We start from the raw sequence: 21,301 nt of genomic DNA, 5'->3' as shown, positions 1-21,301 counted from the left end.
TCATTATAAAATATATAAATTAAATGAAATGTATAATTTTGAACTTCCTGCCTGATATAGAAGTTGTACTCTAATATATTTCTTATCAGCTGTTATAACTCTTTCTGCACTTGAGTGCTCTCAGTGATACCACAAGCCTACTGATCTCAGGTCAGGAGATCATCTGACAGCTTCACAAAGGATTTCACACCCATTCATTTTGGCAGCCTCAAAATTTAACACAGTCTATGGTACATCCTAAATGCTCAAGAAGTATTTGTTGAATGGGTTGATGATACCACACCCAAAATCATGACTACACACAGAAGGCTCACACATTGGGCTTTCCATAATATTTGCCCCTCCAGAAAGCGAAAAGTATCAATAAAATCTTTAGTGTTCAAAAGGGTACCCCATAATATTAGTAAATTCTAAAAGCACTGATATTTCAGTATGCACAAACAGATTTTTCAAAGAATTTAACATGAAATGGAACTGATTATACTCAATGAAAGCAAACACTATATTGTAGTATACTCCTTTTCCATTTTGTTAGAAAAAGAGAGAAATTTTACAGAGAAAGTTTTTACTGGATTATTCTGATAAATAAAAAACTGCTTCTTGTTGTTCAGTTGCTAAGTCATGTGACTCTTTGTGACCCTATGGATGGTAGCACGCCAGGCATCCCTGTCCTTCATCATCTCCCAGAGCTTGCTCAAACTCATGTCCATTGAGTTGGTGATGCCATCCAACCATTTCATCCTCTGTTGTCCCCTTGTCCTCCTGCCTCAATCTTTCCCAGGATCATGGTCGTTTCCAGTGAATCGGCTCTTCGCATCAAGTGGCCACTGGAAGCATTTGTCCTTCCAGTGAATATTCAGGGTTGATTTCCTTTAGGATTAACTGGTTTGATCTCCTTGCAGTCCAAGTGACTCTCAAGAGTCTTCTCCAGCACCACAATTTGAAAGCATCAGTTCTTTGGTACTCAGCCTTCTTATGGTCCAACTCTCACATCCGTACATGACTACTGAAAAAACCATAGTTTTAACTATACAGACCTAAAAACTGCTTGATATTTTTTTATTTATCAAACTAGTCTAGTAAAAATCATTCTTTGTAGAATTTCCCTCTCCTTTTTTTTTAAAACAAGAAAGAAATGTATACAGCATGGTGTTTGCTCTCATAGAATATAATCAGCAATTTGGGATTTCCCTGGTGCCTCAGTGGTAAAGAACCCACCTGCCAATGCAGGAGACACAGGTTTGATTCCTGGTTCTGGAAGATCCCCTAGAGAAGGAAATGGCAACACACTCCAATATTGTTGCCTGGAGAATTCCTATGGACAGAGGAACCTGGCAGGCTACAGTCCATGGTGTAGCAAAGAGTCAGACATGACTTAGCAACTGAGCACACACGCGTGCATAAAGCAGTTTACCCTTCTCCCACCTCAAAATCTTCTTTAATTTGTTTACTTAATTCTATTTTAGCTAATATAGCTTGGTGTTAGAATGGAAATTCTGGGGAAATTCCAAGTAGTACTGGGAAATGGTATGATTTAATTACTTTTTTTCCTGTTTCTGTTTAGAGCTGGTATAACATCAGAGTGAGGTAAATCTCTTGGCTGAGTGGCGTTTGAACTGACTGGACCTCACTTTCTCAGCCTGTGAAGATTCCAAGATGCTGCCAATTCTGAGAACTACTTGTCCAATCCCTCCCCACAAATATCCCTCCTCTCTCCACTAGTTCTATACCGCTTGGTTGGGACAGTGACAGTGACAGTAATACCATACCACCCAGCTTCACAAGCCATGCAGTGAGCAACATAAAAACGTTTGTTGTCTCTCTGCCCTAACTGCCCTGGCTAGTCCATCCAACAGGCATTCTCACTGATGCTTTTCTTGCCATATTTAGCTCCTTTCCTGATTTCACAAAAGAAGTTGTGTCTTCTACCAATTGTATCTAGAAATCCACTGCTCTTGCTTTCATTTTTCTTTTTCTAATCCTCTCTTTCACTACCATACTTGGACAACAAAACATTCTTTTGTATTTATCCATTCCTGCTGTCTTTACAAAAATATTGCCCAGAGAAAAATTCACCACACCAACTCAGTTTTCCAAGACTATAGCCTAATAATAAACATTTAATCATTTGACTTGATTCATTGTGTGGTCAAAGACTATTTTGATTCTCTGTGAGACTCCTTTGACTGATTTTGCATGAAAGATCTCTCAAAAGTCTTACTGTAGCCCAAATACCATCAACTATAGAGCTACATCATCACACTGTATAGGTATTCTCTATAATCTCTAAGACCCTAATGATCTTTCTTTTAAATGAAATTCCATTTCTTCTCAAAACACACTGTCTTCTAATCGTAATTAAATTTGAGTAATTCACAAAAGAAGCTGAAAGCTCATGGGACTATGATAGCCCTACATTCTGAGCCTGAATAGGCCAACAAGCTTAGAAATAAAGATTTTTTTTATTAATATCTTCTTCACTTTCTAGTTAAATTAAGCAATGACATGTAAAGGCTTTAAAAATCTTGGCAAAAATTTTTCCCAGAAATAAGCTACATGGAAGAAGTATTCTCTTCTTTGAAAAGAAAACCATGCTTTTCACCAAAACTTGAAAGTAATTTTACACAGTATTAAGAAACTTTCTTTCTACCTTCTCAAATGTAAATGTTTCTAAAATAAAGTGTTAAGTAGAGAGGAAGAGGGTATTAGAGGGTTAAGAAGAGGTCTTCCAGCAAAGCTTTCTTTAATGTGAGAGTACAAGATTTTTACAAGTACCATCTGGAAACTTTGTGGTGATTTCACTGAGATCCTTAAGAATGTAACTTTTTAGACTCCTACCAACTCTAAAATATGCAAAATTAAACTCCTTAAAATTCTCCCCAGAAAAAAAAGTGTTTTAAAAAACAAAACTTTTAACATCAGTTGTGTAAAATCCTGTGCTCCCATTGTCTTTCCCTTGAGTTTCTCATAATTATTCAGATCAGTTCAGTTCAGTTCAGTCACTCAGTCGTGTCCGACTCTTTGCGACCCCATGAATAGCAGCACGCCAGGCCTCCCTGTCCATCACAAACTCCCGGAGTTCACTCAGACTCACGTCCATTGAGTCAGTGATGCCATCCAGCCATCTCATCTGCTCTCGTCCCCTTCTCCTCCTGCCCCCAATCCCTGCCAGCATCAGAGTCTTTTCCAATGAGTCAACTCTTCATATGAGGTGGCCAAAGTACTGGAGTTTCAGCTTTAGCATCATTCCTTCCAAAGAAATCCCAGGGCTGATCTCCTTCGGAATGGACTGGTTGGATCTCCTTGCGGTCCAAGGGACTCTCAAGAGTCTTCTCCAACACCACAGTTCAAAAGCATCAATTCTTCAGCACTCAGCCTTCTTCACAGTCCAATTCTCACATCCATACATGACCACAGGAAAAACCATAGCCTTGACTAGACGGACATTTGTTGGCAAAGTAATATCTCTGCTTTTGAATATGCTATCTAGGTTGGTCATAACTTTCCTTCCAAGGAGTAAGCGTCTTTTAATTTCATGGCTGCAGTCACCATCTGCAGTGATTTTGGAGCCCAGAAAAATAAAGTCTGACACTGTTTCCACTGTTTCCCCATCTATTTCCCATGAAGTGATGGGACCAGATGCCATGATCTTCGTTTTCTGAATGTTGAGCTTTAAGCCAACTTTTTTACCCTCCACTTTCACTTTCATCAAGAGGCTTTTTAGTTCCTCTTCACTTTCTGTCATAAGGGTGGTGTGATCTGCATATCTGAGGTTCTTGATATTTCTCCTGGAAATCTTGATTCCAGCTTGTGTTTCTTCCAGTCCAGCGTTTCTCATGATGTACCCTGCATAGAAGTTAAATAAGCAGGATGACAGTATACAGCCTTGGCGTACTCCTTTTCCTATTTGGAACCAGTCTGTTGTTCCATGTCCAGTTCTAACTGTTGCTTCCTGACCTGCATACAAATTTCTCAAGAGGCAGGTCAGGTGGTCTGATATTTCCATCTCTTTCAGAATTTTCCACAGTTTATTGTGATCCACACAGTCAAAGGCTTTGGCATAGTCAATAAAGTAGAAATAGATGTTTTTCTGGAACTCTCTTGCTTTTTCCATGATCCACCAGATGTTGGCAATTTGATCTCTGGTTCCTCTGCCTTTTCTAAAACCAGCTTGAACATCTGGAAGTTCACAGTTCACGTATTGCTGAAGCCTGGCTTGGAGAATTTTGAGCATTACTTTACTAGCATGTGAGATGAGTGCGATTGTGCGGTAGTTTGAGCATTCTTTGGCATTGCCTTTCTTTGGGATTGGAATGAAAACTGACCTATTCCAGTCCTGTGGCCACTGCTGAATTGTCCAAATTTGCTGACATATTGAGTGCAGCACTTTCACCGCATCATCTTTCAGGATTTGAAATAACTCAACTGGAATTCCATCACCTCCACAAGCTTTGTTCGTAGTGATGCTTTCTAAGGCCCACTTGACTTCACATTCCAGGATGTCTGGCTCTAGGTCAGTAATCACACCATCATGATTATCTAGGTGGTGAAGATCTTTTTTGTACAATTCTTCTGTGTATTCTTGCCACCTCTTCTTAATATCTTCATAATTATTACAAATATCTTCATAATTATTACAAACATCAAACATATATCTTAGGTTCCAGTGGATGTCCTTCCCACAACAAAGTTAAACACAACTAAACTAATTTTCCCATGCAATACTGTCATAATTAATATATTTTTAATTCAAATTCAGTTAATCTTTCCACTACATTCAAATACCTTTGAGCTAAAACCATTATGAAGAATCACAGTATAACAATTTCAGTAATTAAAAAAGAAATAAAAAGAACATCTCTTCAACTTATCATGAACTCTGGAGTATTCAGTTGCAACATGATTAAAAATTTGAAGATGTTCTATTGAATATAAGCTCCTACCTGCCTTTACCATATTTTGCAAAAGTAACTAACACTGCCTAACACTCAAGAAAAACATGTCACTTAGGAGCCCTAACCTTGCAACAGAGAAGACCTATAAGTTACTGCCTGAGACTGCTGTTATGGACTATTTGTGTCCTTCTAAAATTCATATAGTGAAGCCCAAACTCTAAGTGTGACAGTATTAGAAGGTGGCACCTTTGAGAGACAAGTATGTTTGGATGAAGTCATGAGGATACCATCCACAATGTGATCAAAATCCTTAGAAGAAGAGAAAGAGACGCCAGAGCTCTTTCTCCTCCATGTGAAGATACAGAATGAAGGCAGTCCTCTACAAGCCACAGAAAAAGGCCCTCACAAGAATTTAACCACGCTAACAACCTGATCTTGGACATCACAAGCTCCAGAATTTGAGAAATGTCTACTGGTTTAAGTTACCCAGTCTATGGCATTTTGTTAAAGTAGTCTGAGCAGCTGAAGACACCTGGCACTCAATAAATTTGCAGTAGACCCCAAGTACTTACATAGATACTGATCCTGCACCATTTCTGGCAGCGCTGGCCCATTCTATCTTTTGGGTTTCTACCTTTGCTTCTATAAATTCCAATTCATTAGTCTGCTAAACGGAGAAGGCAATGGCACCCCACTCCAGTACTCTTGCCTGGAAAATCCCATGGACGGAGAAGCCTGGTAGGCTACAGTCCATGGGGTCGCTAGGAGTTGGACATGACTGAGCGACTTCACTTTCGCTTTCATTTTCATGTATTGGAGAAGGAAATGGCAACCCACTGCAGTGTTCTTGCCTGGAGAATCCCAGGGACGGGGGAGCCTGGTGGACTGCCATCTATGGGGTCGCACAGAGTCGGACACAACTGAAGCGACCTAGCAGCAGCAGCAGCAGTCTGCTAAAAGGACAAGAGCTTTGCCTTATCTGATTACTGAGACCTGATACTTTATTCAGCTCTTGCTGATTCCTTCACTCTCAGCTGCTGGGGAATAACCATATTTTCTGGAACCTCAGTGGTGATATTCACCTGACTTCAATACTCACCTGCCACCTGTTTTTCTGCTAATGTCTCTGCCTACTTGACTGGACCTACTTACTTTTAAGTGCCCATAGGACCATACCAGAGTTCTGTGTTTCCCTTTCCTTGATATCCAACTGTTTATAACTCAACATTCCTTTAATTTGCCCCACATTTCTTCTTTATCACTTCCAGCCTAATATGCCCAATATGCCTGGTTTTGAAAGCTCAGTCCACGGCAGAGGTAAACCAACCAAAACACAGAAAATTCTCACTCATCTCTAGCATGATCATATTACTTGCCTTAACAAAAATGAGTTTTTCAACACAGAAAAATACACTAAGAATTGTAAGTAGGTGTAATATAATAATGATGCTACATAGCTATAAGATAAATAAGTGATCACAGATGGGTACTTGTTAGTGCCTAGCACTATGCTATTTTATACATATTAACTACCTAATTCTTAGGCTTTATTACCCCAACTTACAACAGAAGAAACTGAGCCTTGGAGGAGTTAAGGGAGGTCCCCAAGATTTCTTGCTTAATACCTGGTGGAGCTGAGCTTCCAATTGAGATTTGGTTCCAGGACCTCAAGTCTGTACAACTAGCCACAGGTCCTCTGTTTCACCTTTAAATCACTTGATGCTGAAATTGTGAACTGTTTGGTGTAATTATTCAATGCTAGAGAAAGCTTAACAGAAAGTTGCCTTTTAACTCCAAGAATCTAAAATCCTAATATTTATCCTGAGAATGTGATACCAAGCAATAGCTAGCCTGTTGGCATCCTTTAAAAATGAAATGTTTGATGTGTACATCCATTTCATAAACTTGAAAGTATATCATATAAAGCATCCGTTTCTCAATTTGTGCAGTTTTTTGTAATGAAAAATTTTAAAACTGTATGACATACTTCCCTGAATGCTTCTATGGAACAACATGAAGAAATTTTTAACTTTTTTTGATTATTTAGAATTCCCACTGTGAACAGTGGGATACAGTAGTGTTTTGTGATATAGTGATGTTCTTTGTGACTCTTAATGAATGAAAATTGTGAATCCCCACACTAATTGCCCCCAGGCTGATATTTTTTCAGTCATTTAATTTACTTTGATCAATGTATCTTCTCCATGCATATGATCATTTGCACTTTTTGTTTTCAGTTTCCTCCAGCAACACCCTTCCAAATGACTACTTTTAATTTACTTAGCTTGTAAAAGCCATGATACTCATTTATTCAATCTGTGAATAAAATAAGGTGTCCGAATGTATTCAGTAACTACATTTATAAAGAATATAGAACTTGTGTAAGATGAGTTGATTGTAAATATATAAATTTATTTCTGGGCTCTCGATTCTGTTCTGCTGATCTATGTGTTTATTTTTATGCCAATACCATACAGCTTATATTTTGAAATCAGAAAGTTTAATGCCTCCTTCTTTGTTCTTCTTTCTCAAGATTACTTTGGCTGGTTTGTGTCTTCTGTGGTTCCATATGAACCTTAGGATTATTTTTTCTTTTCCTGTGAAAAATATCTAATCTCATTTGATCATGGTGTATGATCATTTAATGTGGCTGTTGAAATGAAATTTTGATAGAGATTGCATTGAGTCTGTGGATTGCTTTGGACAGCATGCACATTTTAACAGTACTCATTTTTTTAATTCATGAGCACAGAATAACCTTATATTTATTTGTGTCTTCTTCAATATCTCTTTCACCAATGTCTCATAATTTTCAGTGTAGAGATTTTCACCTTTTTGGCCAAATTTATTCCTCAGTATTTTATTGCTTAAATGCTACTGTAAATGGGATTGTTTTCTCCATTTCTTTTTCAGACAGTTTGCTGGTAGTTTATAAAAATGCAACTGACTGTATGTTGATTTTGTATCCTTTAATTTTATTAAATTAGATTATTAGTTCTAACTGGTTTTTTTTTTTTTTTTTTTTGGTAGCATCTTTATGGTTTTCTATATATAAGATAGTCATTGGCAAACAAAGACAATTTTACTTCTTCCTCTCCAGTTCGGATTTTTTTCTTGCTTAACTGCTCTGGCTAGGACTTATAGCTCTATACTGAGTAGAAGTGGTGAGAGTGGGCATCATTTTCCTGTTTCTGATCTCAGACAAAAGCTTTCAGCTTTACACCATTGACTATGATATAATCTGTAGGTTTTTCACATATGACCTTTATTTTATTGAGGTACGTTCCTTCTAGACATAATTTACTGAGAGCTGTTTTCATGAAAAGATGTTGAACTTGCTCAAATGTATCTATTGAGATAATCATATGATTTTTATTCTGTGAATGTGGTGTATCATATTTATTGATTTGTGTAGGTTGAACCATACTTGAATCTCAGGGATAAATCTCATCTGATCATGGTGTAAGATCATTTAATGTGGCTGTTGAATTTAGTTAGCTAATATTTTGTTGAGGATTTTTGCATCTGTGTTATTTAGGGACTTTGACATGTAGCTAACTTTTTTTTCTTTTAGTGTCCTTTACTAAGGGCCTCAAGAACCCACAATGGAGAAAGAATAGACTCTTCAATAAATCGGGTTGGGAAAACTAAATAGCCACATGAATAAGCATGATATTGGACTTTCACCACACAAGACATACCATAATCAACTCAAAATGGATTAAGAACTTAAACATGAGACCTGAAACTCTAAAACTACTAGAACAAAACATACGGGGAAAGCTTCTGGACACTGGTCAGGCGATGGTGTTTTGGATATGATGCCAAAAGTACAGGCAACAAAATCTAAAAGTAGACACGTGGGATTGTATTGAACTAAAAAGCTTCTGCACAGCAAAGGAAATAATCAATAATCAACAAAAGTGGTAAGTGTCAAGTTTGTGACCACAAAGAAAAAAGGAAGCTGCTGCCACCGAAAATTGGAACCATGCAAGTAGCTGCTGCCAACTTCGCAGCTTCTCACAGCTCCAAAATGGGTAGAATGGCCACCACTCAGCTCTGGGCAGCTAAGTAGCCCACCAAGGCCAAGGAACAGACAAAAAAAAGTGTCTGCCCGCTTCCGTCTTCCTCATTTGAGATCCCATATGAAAATACCTCATTGGCAGAGTCCTGACAATTTGGAACCCGACAAGCAAAATGGCCCAAGAAACATGGTTCTCAAGTTTTCTCCTGAAGCATTATAAGGGATATAAAAGTACAAGTGCCAGCAGATGATTCTGATATCAGAGTTACTCCGCAGGAAAACAAACCTCCAAACTCCATCCTCCCCAGAAAAGAACTCAGGAATACACCTCTTTTGTCACTGAGACAACTCTAAGACCACAACCACCTTTCAACAACATACAAATCATCTCTTCAGACATTCTGTGATCGCAGAAGACAAAGTATCGTTTACTGACAAATTACAGAGAAAACACTCAAAGCCAAAATTAACACAATGTTATTGACACTCCCCAACCCCCACCCCTGTGACCTACTCTTAAGGAAACTTTATGTAAAATGTTAATGAAACATTTCCTTCAACAGTAAAAAAAAAAAAAAAAAAAAAATCCCCTTAAAGGAACTCCAATTAAAAAAAAAAAAAAAAGGGGTCCCTTCTGTGTAAGGCTAGGAATTTTCCTCAAAATTCTTAATAAATACTTAATTTTGTTTTCTGGATAGATGATCAAATAATTCAAGAAAATTGGGAAATGACTTCACAACTTTCCCAGAGATAACACTTTGGAAAGCTATCACATTTTTACAACTTAAAAAAATATTACTTTGTGTCTCTTTCTCTGGTTTTATGCTCTGAATTTGTTTCTTTCAGTTTCAGTTAAAAGTGACCTTTAAAATGGGGATTTTCCATGCATGATTCTTTTTCCGAAATAAGAGCCAGAGTTTTTCTATTTATACAATCTTATGAAAGGATTTCCTTTCCTCTAAAGGAATTTTTTTTAAAGACATTCTAAATACCTTGTCTTCTAATCTTTCTTAGACTTAATATCCTTGCAAGAAAAAAAAAAAAAAAGGCATAAAACAAAAGGCATAATATCCTTAAAAAAAAAAAAAAGGAATAAAGATCGGTCAGCTACAAAAGTGTCATATCTTAATGTCTTATTAATTGCATCCTTTTAAGGACCCTTGAAAGAATGCAATAATTAATGTATCCCCTGGGTCTGAATGTGCATCTTCTTTCTAATGAAAAAATGAAACGACCTTCATATCACATTAGTAATTATAAATGTATTTTTCCAGAAAATACTTTATGATACAAAATCTTACACAGAATCCCAAGGTGGATACTAAGTAGAAGGAAGAGTTGTTGGCAGGGGTTGAGGCAGAAATGAAAGACTCAGGGCCTGCCGCTCACAGGGATGCTGGGGAGCATAATTTAGAATCCTTTCTACCACACAGCAGACAAAATTATCTATCCTCTTCAACATCCAGGTTTAGGATTACAAATGGATTATTAGGCCTTTAAGCTATTTTCAGCCTTCATTGCTAATATTGATGGCAGAAGACCTTGCCAGAAAGTCATTTCAGAAGCAAAAGGAAGCCTGGGCTCCATGGGAGAACTGCCCATCAATTGAGCAGACGACGGTTCTCCAGTCGTGCTGGTCACGTATGTCATGAGGGCTCCAGTTGGAGCTGGTCTGGCCCAATCACCTTTGCACTCCTCAGGCCAATAGGTGAGAAGGGGCAGCTATGGTCTGATGGCTCCCTAATGTTAGTCCACCGTGGGCCAGGGCATTGGTAGAATGGGCTTTCTGACCACTAGGAATCAAAGCCCTGAGGAAATCTGGCTCAGTGTGAATGAAATGATTGACTTTGTCCTTTAATCATTATTATAAGCTATGACTTTGTATATAGTTCTTAGTATGTACTCACTTCTTAAAGGGATACTCAGGAGCCATAGGATCTTTGTTTTTGAAAACAACATGTTTTTCTTTTTTTTAAAATTGAAGTATGGTTGAGCCACAATGTTTTGTTAGTTTCAGGTGTACCACAAAGTGATTAAGTTATACATACATGCATATCTATTTTTTTGGATTTCTTTATCCTATAGATTACTGAGTATATTTGCCTGTGCTATATAGTAGGTGCTTGTTGGTTATCTATCATACTGTCTAGGTTTTGACCTTGTTCTGCCACTTACCAACTATGTGACCTTATGTAAATTACTTAATCTCTCCGAACCTATCTCTTCATCTACAAATTTGGGGTGATAACAATACTGGATACCTATATACTTATTGAGCAGCTTAAGTGAAATAATACAGGTAAAATGGTGAACAGAAACTATTGCAAAATAAGCACAGTAAATAATAGTTTTAATACTTTTATCATATATAATGTTTCTTTCTCATTTTTATTATTTATTTCTTTAAAAGTTATTGGATGTGTGTGTTATGAGAAATATTGTATAAACTATTTCTCTGATAAGAAGACTAAAGTTGAGAGAAATTAAATAATCAAATGAAGGTATATAATATTGGAATATCCTTTTACTAAAATAAAACCAGTCAGTTTTGAGTAATATACAATTTTCTGGACTCTATAAGAAAGTTATTATATAAGTCTGTCCATTAATAACAGTCTGTGTTGTATGGTCAGCATTATTTTTTATCAGAAGTCATTGCAGAGTTAATCAGGGATTAACCTGTATGTGCTAGTAATTTGTATGGCAAACTTTAGACTGTTCTAAAGGAAATAGAAAAAAGCTTATAATGAAGTACCTTTACTTGTCCCTAAAACTATAAAATAAGGTGCCTAGCCCAATACATGGCTTCCTTCTACCTCCAAGCCTAAAGCTTCTCTCAGCGGTAACAGTGTTAAATCTTTATTATCTTGCGTTTTAGAAATGGCTGTGAAACTTCAAAATGAACAAAGTGAAAATACTATTTCAGGGAGATCATTTTCGGCTGATTACTATCCTCCCACCTGTTTCACAAGAGACTAACCATATCGAATTCTTGAGAAAACAAATACTGTAACCTAGTTTCACATGAAAACTTTTTCTGTGTGACTATTAAAAAAATTCATAGCATTTCCCAGGGGCAAACGTTAAGTATTTCTTTCTTTACATCTGGATCAGGAGCTAGATGATTTACCCAAGGTCATATAAATCAAATTGTAGAGTCAGAAACAGGAGTGTCTTTGAATTCCCACTTCATGAATCTTTCCATCAAGTATCTTAACGGGTTGAATGAAATTAAATGGGATGAAAATGTGGGGGCATGCAGAGTTATCACAGAACAGTCTTCAGTCTTTTCAAATCCCTGCTGGATACATACGGATGCATAAAGTGAGAAACTGTCTTATATAATTAAAGCCAAATATTATTAGAAACACTGATATTTTAAGATTCTTATCTATTATAAATATTTAATAAACAAAGATTCCATCACTGGAGTAAGTATAAAACTTTCTAAGCTGATAACTTTGAAAGATAGCCCTTGAATGAAATATCTATAGATCCACACACAGAGAATTAAAGAATATACGTAAATATAGTAAACTGCACTTGCTGTACAGGACTCCACATCTCCTGCTCTTGTCCCCAGTCACATTTTCTTTCTAAATTAATTACTAAAGACCTCGTACTCCGTGAGTGAGTGAGTGAAAGTCATTCAGTCGTGTCCAACTCTTTGGTTGTGACCCCATGGACTGTCCATGGAATTCTCCAGGCCAGAATACAGGAGTGGGTAGCCTTTCCCTTCTCCAAGGGATCTTCCTGACCCAGGAATCAAACCGGGCTCTTCTGCATTGCAGGTGGATTCTTTACCAACTGAGGTATCAGAGAAGTCCTCTTACTCCATAGCATGCGAGTAAAATACTTAATGACCTCTCGTTCCAGGTAAAAAGATTGGAGGAGTGGAAGCCTTTTGCCATCCCATAGCTGCTTCTCTACTAAAAACAAATGATAAAGGTTAACAATAAATCTTTGAGTCAGAGATTAATGCTACTAAATACACCAGCCATGCCTTTAAAATCTAAAAATACACCAACACCAAACTATAAAATGGTCTTGACGTCAAAGGATGAAATAGAAGTCAATTGTGATTACTTTATAACTTTCCCACAACTGCCTCACAGATAAACCAGTACTGGGGTCTTTCACGTCAGGACCATAAAAATAGCCTTCTCTACTTCACAGGCAGTTAACTATTAACTACACAATACCTTAAATCCTTGTAAATTATGAGTCATACAACCAGCTACAAATAATACATATGTAACCTCATGCTCCAAACATAAATTATGTAGACAGAACTAGAGAGAAGTTTCTTTACTGTTTTTACATATGCATTGGTTGATTTTAAGAAATATAAGTTTGAACCTAACCTTACTGACAAGTATCTTCCAAGTTAAGGGTTTATGCAATTTTGGGAAAATCCAATAAAGTAAATTCAATTGTTTGAATATACAATTAACTGTATCACATTTCTGTTTATCTCAGGTTCTAAATACATCATCCAAAGTCACTTTTCACAGTCTAATGTCACTAACCATTTTCATCTGGAATTTAACAATAGCAACCACAGAAGGAAGAATTAAGTTCTTCTCTCCTCTCCCAGTGAGCACTTGCATTTGGAGACTTTTTCCTCTCTCTGCTGCTGCTGCTGCTGCTAAGTCGCTTCAGTCGTGTCCAACTGTGTGCGACCCCATAGACGGCAGCCCACCAGGCTCCGCAGTCCCTGGGATTCTCTAGGCAAAATCACTGGAGTGGGTTGCCATTTCCTTCTTCAATGCATGAAACTGAAAAGTGAAAGTGAAGTCGCTCAGTCGTGTCTGACCCTCAGTAACCCCATGGACTGCAGCCCACCAGTCTCCTCCGTCCATGGGATTTTCCAGGCAAGAGTACTGGAGTGGGGTGCCATCACCTTCTCCATTCCTCTCTCTAGTTACACTTAAAATAAGTAGCATGCTAAGTCACTTTGGTCGTGTCCGACTCTTTTCAATCCCATGGACTGTAGCCTGCCAGGCTTCTCTGTCCAAGAGATTTCTCAGGCAAGATACTGGAGTGGGTTGCCATTTCCTTCTCCAGGGAATCTTCCCAACCCAGGGATCAAATCCACATCTCTTACATCTCCTGCATTGGCAGGCAGATTCTTTACCAGTAGGGTGCAAATGGTGATTAATTTAATGGAGAAGGAAACATGGCCCCCAACTTTTGTAGTTCACAGGTCTATTGAAATCGTAAATTTGAAATCTATCTAGAAATACCATGTCATCAGGTATATCTGGCACACCTGATACAGCCCATGGATCTGATATCTCATGAGATCTTCCCCAATGGAAGTCATGTCCAAAGGCCAAATATAGGTAAGCATTTTATTTGTGTATGAACAGAATTATGACTTTATAATTCATCAGCTGTGGAGGAGAGTCATAATTCATGGTATTTCAGTCAATACAAATAAAGATTAAGAAATACTATTATTTCACCATGCAGCATCAAGTAGAGAAGAAATAGAAACGTCAAGAAACTGACATTGCTGTATTGCAGTCTATCTAGTTTATGCTGTATGTAAAATGATATTTTTAATGTTTTTAAGATATCAAAATAAATGGTGCAGACCATGGTGCCTTAGGGATTCTACCTAGTGGCTGATATTGGGAGAACTATGCACACAAAGAAGTGAATTTTTAAGGTCTAGAAATCACCTTATCCAATATATTGGTAGTGATCCACTGAATGATGCTGGCTGAGTGAATTTAGGTGCATAAGTAGCAGTCTAGATAATACAAGGAAGTTTTTCTCATGTCAAGGTGAGCAAAATATATTAAAGTGTGAGTCACTCAGTCGTGTCCAACTCTTTGCAATCCCATGGACTATAACCAGGCTACTCTGTTCATGGAATTCTCCAGGCAAGAATATGGAGTAGGTTGCTATTCCCTTCTCTAGGGGATCTTCCTGACTTAGGTATCAAACCTGTGTCTCCGGCATTGCAGGCAGAGTCTTTACCATCTGAGTTACCAGGGAAGGCCAAGCAAAACACATTAGATCTCCTCTAACTCCTATTGTATTATACAGATATGGCCCTAAAATTCCAGAGCAGTTGATTTATTTCCCCTGTCAAGTAAGCTCTGTCTGGGCAAATTCTCTTGAAAAAATTCATTCTGGGTTCATGAGCCTCTGTGTGTGTGTGTGTGTGTGTGTACTCAAAAATAACATAAATTACACTGGCAAAAGCAAGGAAGACACCATACCTCTTCGCTTTTCTTTTTATTCATTGACTGTCTTTCTATAGGGTAGTTTGACCTTATCAGTTCATAGTGTCTGTTAAATATTTTGTGGATATTTTTGCCAATCCATCATTTAACTTTTCACAATTGGATTTTTTATTAAAATTTTCTCAGTCTTATTTGCTCAACTAAAAAATTTTAACACTTCAATTTTTAAAACTTTGTAAAACTTAATTTTTAAAACTTAAAATTTTTAAATTTCAATTTTAATGTAGTCAAATCTGTCCACCTTTATTTATGGCTAAGAATGTCTTTCCTTCATGCTTGATGTCTTCTCTCATACATAGTTAAACAAGCTTTCTCTTGAATTATTTTTGAATATTTTTGCTATGTTTCTTCATTTATGTTTAATCTATTGGGGATTTATTTTCACTGCATGGATTGAAGTTAAAAAAAATCTCTAAGAACATGGAAAAATGCTCACCTCCCTAAAGTCACTGAAAAGGAAATTACAGCCAAGTGACACAACATTTTGTTCAAACCAGAGTGGAGAAAACCACAGAGTAATGACACCCCTGCTGGTTAGCATGCATATCAATGGGCATCAGTGCACACTGCTGAGAGGCCTGCAATTTGCAACAGTCTTGTGGAAATGTAATGTGATGACATACTTAGTTTAAAAATCTAACAGAAATTTGGAAAAGCGGTTTTTTTTTTTTATTTTTTAAAAACATTTCTTAACAGTAAAAATCACCTGTTTGCCTGCCTTATGAAACTTGTGCAGCCACAGTTTATTTGGAAAGTGATTCAGGGACAGGAATAGGGGGCCAGGGATAGTGAGACAGAGAAGGTGGAAATACCAAAATCAGAGTGGAATGTGGTTGCCCCTGAGGGTCATAAGGCCTTGATTCTGCCACCTGAATAACTTACAGGCTCATCCACTGGAGGTCGGAGGTGAGAGCACAACCGTTAGAGAAGTCCTAGAGGTGGGAGGCAGAGCGGGACAGAAAGACTCAAGGCACATGCTTGAAGCAATAAACTGTCAGTTTAAGTGATTCTATATTTGCTTCAATTGTGACTGGAATCAGTAGTCCAAAGGCACGTGTCAGGAGACCCCTGATACAATATCAATAAGTAGGTGAGTGCTTCCGTAAATTATGGTATATCAGTTATATGGAAGATGACGCAACTATTTACAAAGTGACTGACACATACCTATATTGACCTAGAAAGATGTCAATAATATATTAGTAAGTGAAGTCTGGAGAGACTTATATTTTCATGATCTCATTTTTGAAATTAAAAACCCTGTATGTGTATGCAATTTTATTGTACATCTTTATGTAAATATAGAAGAAAGTCTAGAAGAGACACACCAAAATGCTAATATTTGTTAACTCAGAGAATAGGAGTGGAAGAGAGGAAATTACTAAACATTCTTTATGCAGCTCTACCTTGTCTAAATTGCCACCCCCAAATTCATTACTTTGGGTTTTTTTTAAATAATTAATTGAGAGACATTAAAAAAAGCTAGCAGAGAATGAGATGGTTAGCATCACTGACTCAATGGACTTGAATTTGAGCCAACTTTAGGAGATAGTGAAGGACAGAAGAGCCTGGTGTGCTACAGTCTGTGGTGTAGCAAAAAGTAGGATGTGACTAAGTGACTGAACAACAAAAATAACAGCAAATATATTCCTGGTTTGAGCTTTATTCCTACTTGAGAACTTCCTCTGGAAGAAAATCCAATGCATTCCTAGACAGTCATAATTCTTAATTGCTAGTAAAAAATTATTTTACTTCTAATTAAATCCCATCATACAACACAACAAGGTTACACCTTGAGGTTTCACCTTATGCTAAGTGAAATACACCAGCCACAGAAGGACAAATACTGCATGGTTTCACTTCTATGATGTAGCTAAAGTAGCTAAACTCACAGGAAGTAGAATGATGATTACCAGGTGACGAGGGTAGAGCTGTTCAATGGGGCTGTTCAATGAGTACAGGCTTCAATTATGTAAGGTGAAGAGCTCTTGAGATCTGCGGTACAACATTGTGCTTATAGTTAAAAATACTGTACTGTACACTTAGAAATTTGTTAAGAGGGTAGGTCTCATGTTATAGATATTTTACCACAATTTTTATAAAAGAATATATTGACTTTTTCATTGTTTAATCTGTGACTCTTTTCCTCATGAAACTCATTGTTCAGTTCCACTGGCTTATAAATATTCAAATGGACCACATTGCTCAAACCCTAGTAATGGAATTGAATGAAAACTTGGATTAAAAGATCAACTATAGGGACTTCCCTGGTGGTCCAAAGCAGGGGACATGAGTTCGATCTCTGATTGGGGAACTAAAATCCCACATGCTGCAGGGCAGCTAAGCCAGCGTGCTACAACTAGAGAGAAGCCCATGTGCCACAACAAAAGATCCCGCATGTTGCTACAAATATTCCATGTGCCGCAGCTAAGACCTGAAAAAGCCAAAAATAAAATAAAAAATGTTCAAAGGTCAACTATGAAATATACATAATATATTCACTAACTTAAAGCTAAAAAAATGTGTAATGATTGCCTTTAGTGGATGAAGATAATCATTAATTAAGTGTAAAATTATCCACTATTTCCTATGGATGCCAAAGTTTGGTCATATCAACAATAAAAGAATTTGGTTTGGGAGTTTTTTGTTTGTTTGTTTTAGTTTTCATCTTTTCTCTTTGATCTTCCCTTCACTCAGTCATGTCCGACTCTTTGCGACCCCACGGACAGTAGCCTACCAGGCTCTACCATCCATGGGATTTTCCAGGCAAGAATAGTGGAGTGGGCTGCCATTTCCTTCTCTAGGGAATCTTCCCAACCCAGGGATCAAACCCAGGTCTCCTGCATTGCAGACAGACACTTTACTGTCTGAGCCACCAGGGAAGCCTTAGTTTTCATAGCACCTAGTATAAGAATTCCTCTTACGGATAAAGTTGTTTATGTTCTGAGAAGCCAGCATAGAACATAATGCTAAAATTGATGGGCCTTGGCATTGGATGGTGATAAAACTTTGTAGAAAGATAGAAATCACTCTGTATAATTGAAAAAAAGAATTGGAAACTTCAGAGAAAACTTGGGAAGTTGGGGTGGAAAGTAAAGTGAGAAGGAGAAAGAAGGCAAACAAAATGATGGCTTGCTATGTGTGAAGGGACCCTTCTAAAGAAAAAGTCTACAAAAATAATCTGGAGTCTGAATAGGCTGCATTTAAAAACAAGCTATCTTTACAAAATTATCACTTCTAAAATAAACCAAATGTGTCATTTCTACCTACTGAAAAAAAATACCAAATAAACGGGAAAGGATCATCTCAGTAATATGGATGATATGCTTTTATTTTACCTAAGCTAAGCATTAAAACTGAAGAAACATAAATGTTTGGAGTCTAAATTATCTAATTTTTCTGTTAACCCAACTGTAGTACACTGTTTATTTCTTCAGGGTTATAGGTGCATTTATGTTCTAAAATTGACCTAAGTGCTATTGTTCAGACCTTTTCATGTTTGCAGTCCATAGGGTCATGAAGAGTCAGACATGACTTGGTGACTGAACAACAACGTGTTAAAAGGTCATTTGTGTTCAAAATGCCAAATTCATTTCCAATTCCTGGACCGTCAAACTTCACTTAGCAATTATTTCTAGTTACAAGCTCAAATGCCTCTTGGAGTAGGGAGTTCACAGTGGAAACAATCCTAGCCAGAGCAAATCTGTAAAATATGTTGATGCTAGCAACTTTCAGCTCCTTCAACTTTCTTTTTTAGATTTTCTATTCAAGACCTTTCTCAATCTGATGCAGCTTAATTCTAAAACTTAAAGAGTAAATTTGCCTTATTAAACTGTCACAACAAGAGATTTGCTGTGGAAAGACAAACAATTCTAAAGGAGATTACTGGGAGTGGGCAATGCTGTACATAAAGGAATGAATCACAAATAATAAAATTTCCAGTGCCAGGAGCAGGCCAGTGTGATAAATATATTTGAGTAGGTACCACACCATTGACTGACCATCTACTTATGCCTTAGTCTAATCTTGATCCTCTAGGCATTTTTTGTGTCTCAGGGATAAGGGAGGAAATATTTGATTTTGAAGGGTCACAATTTTCTAAAATAAAATGTTTTCTAATTCCCCTCTCTTTTGAGTAATATAGGAATAATAACCAAGAAAGTTCAGCTCTCTTAAGTTTCTTTAGTGGAGAGAAGACTCCTGTGTACATTATTTATATCAAATTGTATTGGTTCCATGATTAACCTGACAAATAGGCAAAGCATAGTGTCACAGAATAGCAGATCAGCTCCTTGAAAGCAAAGACCACTTATTTATATGTCCCCAAAGTGCTTTGGGTACTCTTGCCTGGAAAATCCCATGGACGGTGGAGCCTGATAGGCTGCAGTCCATGGGGTCTCTAAGAGTCGGACATGACTGAGCAACTTCCCTTTCATTTTTCACTGTCATGCATTGGAGAAGGAAATGGCAACCCACTCCAGTATTCTTGCCTGGAGAATCCCAGGGACGGGGGAGCCTGGTGGGCTTCCATCTATGGGGTTGCACAGAGTCGGACACGACTGAAGCGACTTAGCAGCAGCAAAGACTTTACCCTAGTAATGTTCAGTGAAGTTTGCTGAACAATTTATCTCAAACATCATTTAGAAAACCGTCCACCCAAGGCAGGAATTAACACCAACAAATAAAGATCCTCACTCAATTACAAGTGTCATGAAAATAATGTTTTTTTCACAGCACTCCCCCACCAGAAAAAAAAAAAAAAAAAAACACCTTATGAAGAAATAATTTAAAAAAATATATGTTGCTGGCCTTCAAGAGGCACATAAAAAGATGCTCAATATAGTTAATTATTAGAGAAATGCAAATTAAAACTACAATGAGGTACCACTTCACATAGGTCAGAATGGCCATCATTAGGAAGTCTACAAATAACAAATGCTAGAGAGGGTGTGAAGCAAAGGGAACCTTCTTACACTGTTAGTGGAAATGTAAGTTGATACAGCCACTATGCAGAACAGTATGGAGTTTCCTCAAAAACGAAAAACAGAGTTATCACATGATCCAGCAATCCCACTCCTGGGTGTATATTTGAAAAAACTCTAATTCAAAGGCATACTTATACTTTTATGTTCACAGCAGCAGTATGCACAATAGACAAGACATGCATGTATGCGTGCTAAGTCACTTCAGTCTTGTCCAGCTCTTTGCAACCCTGTGGACTGTAGCCAGCCAGGCTCCTCTGTCCATGGGATTTTCCAGGCAGAAATACTGGAGTGGGTTGCCATGCTCTCGTCCAGGGAATCTTCCCAACATGGGATCAAACTCACATCTCTTAGGTCTCCTTGACAGCCAGGTTCTTTATCACTAGCACCACCTCGGAAATCCTGCCAAGACAAGGAAACAACCTAAATGTTTATATATATATATATATATACACACTCTCACTATATATATATATACTCTTTCTCTCTCTCTCTATATATATATACTCTTTCTCTCTCCCTATATATATATATATATACTTTCTCTCTATATATATATATACTATATATATATATACTACTCTCGCTATATATATATACTCTTTCTCTTTCTATATATATATACTCTTTCTGTCTATATATATATATATACTCAATGGAATATTCCTCAGCCATAAAAAGAATGAAATACTGCCATTTGCAGCAACACGGATGGACCTAGAGATGATCATACTAATGAAGTAAGTCAGAAAGACAAAAACAAGCACCATCTGATATCACTTACATGTGGAATCTAAAATACAACACAAATGAACCTATCTACAAAAGAGACTCACAGACATACAGAACAGACTTGTGGTTGCCAACAGACTTGTGGTTGGTAGAGAAGGAGAGGACTAGGGGTTTGATTGACTAGCAGATGCAAACTATTATATATAGAATGAATAAACAACCAGGTCCTAGTTGTATAGCACAGTGAAATATATTCAATATCTTGTGATAAACCATAATAGAAAAGAATATGAAAAAATGCATATATATGAATAACTGATTCACTTTTCTACAGTAGAAATTAACATTATAAAGCAACTATACTAGAATAAAATAAACTTAAATAGATATTAAATATATAAAATATATAAT

General features: G+C 37.2%; 1 long non-coding RNA gene across 1 annotated transcript in view; it reads right to left on the bottom strand.

The window, feature by feature from the left end:
• The window catches only part of LOC139182597 (uncharacterized), a 35,724-nt gene extending 15,163 nt beyond the window's left edge, over window positions 1–20,561 (bottom strand). Inside the window, exons 1-2 of the long non-coding RNA XR_011566099.1 lie at window positions 20,504–20,561; window positions 17,069–17,610 (exon numbers count right to left, since the gene is read on the bottom strand). This is a non-coding gene — a long non-coding RNA (uncharacterized lncRNA). The remainder of the gene's footprint in view (window positions 1–17,068; window positions 17,611–20,503) is intronic.
• Between the last annotated feature and the right edge of the window lie 740 nt (window positions 20,562–21,301).

The sequence above is a fragment of the Bos indicus genome, chromosome 1 (assembly GCF_029378745.1).
Source record: "Bos indicus isolate NIAB-ARS_2022 breed Sahiwal x Tharparkar chromosome 1, NIAB-ARS_B.indTharparkar_mat_pri_1.0, whole genome shotgun sequence".
NCBI classification, from domain to species: Eukaryota; Metazoa; Chordata; class Mammalia; order Artiodactyla; family Bovidae; genus Bos; species Bos indicus.
Note: the sequence above shows the minus strand (reverse complement) of the source record. Positions and strands in the feature narration are given on the sequence as shown.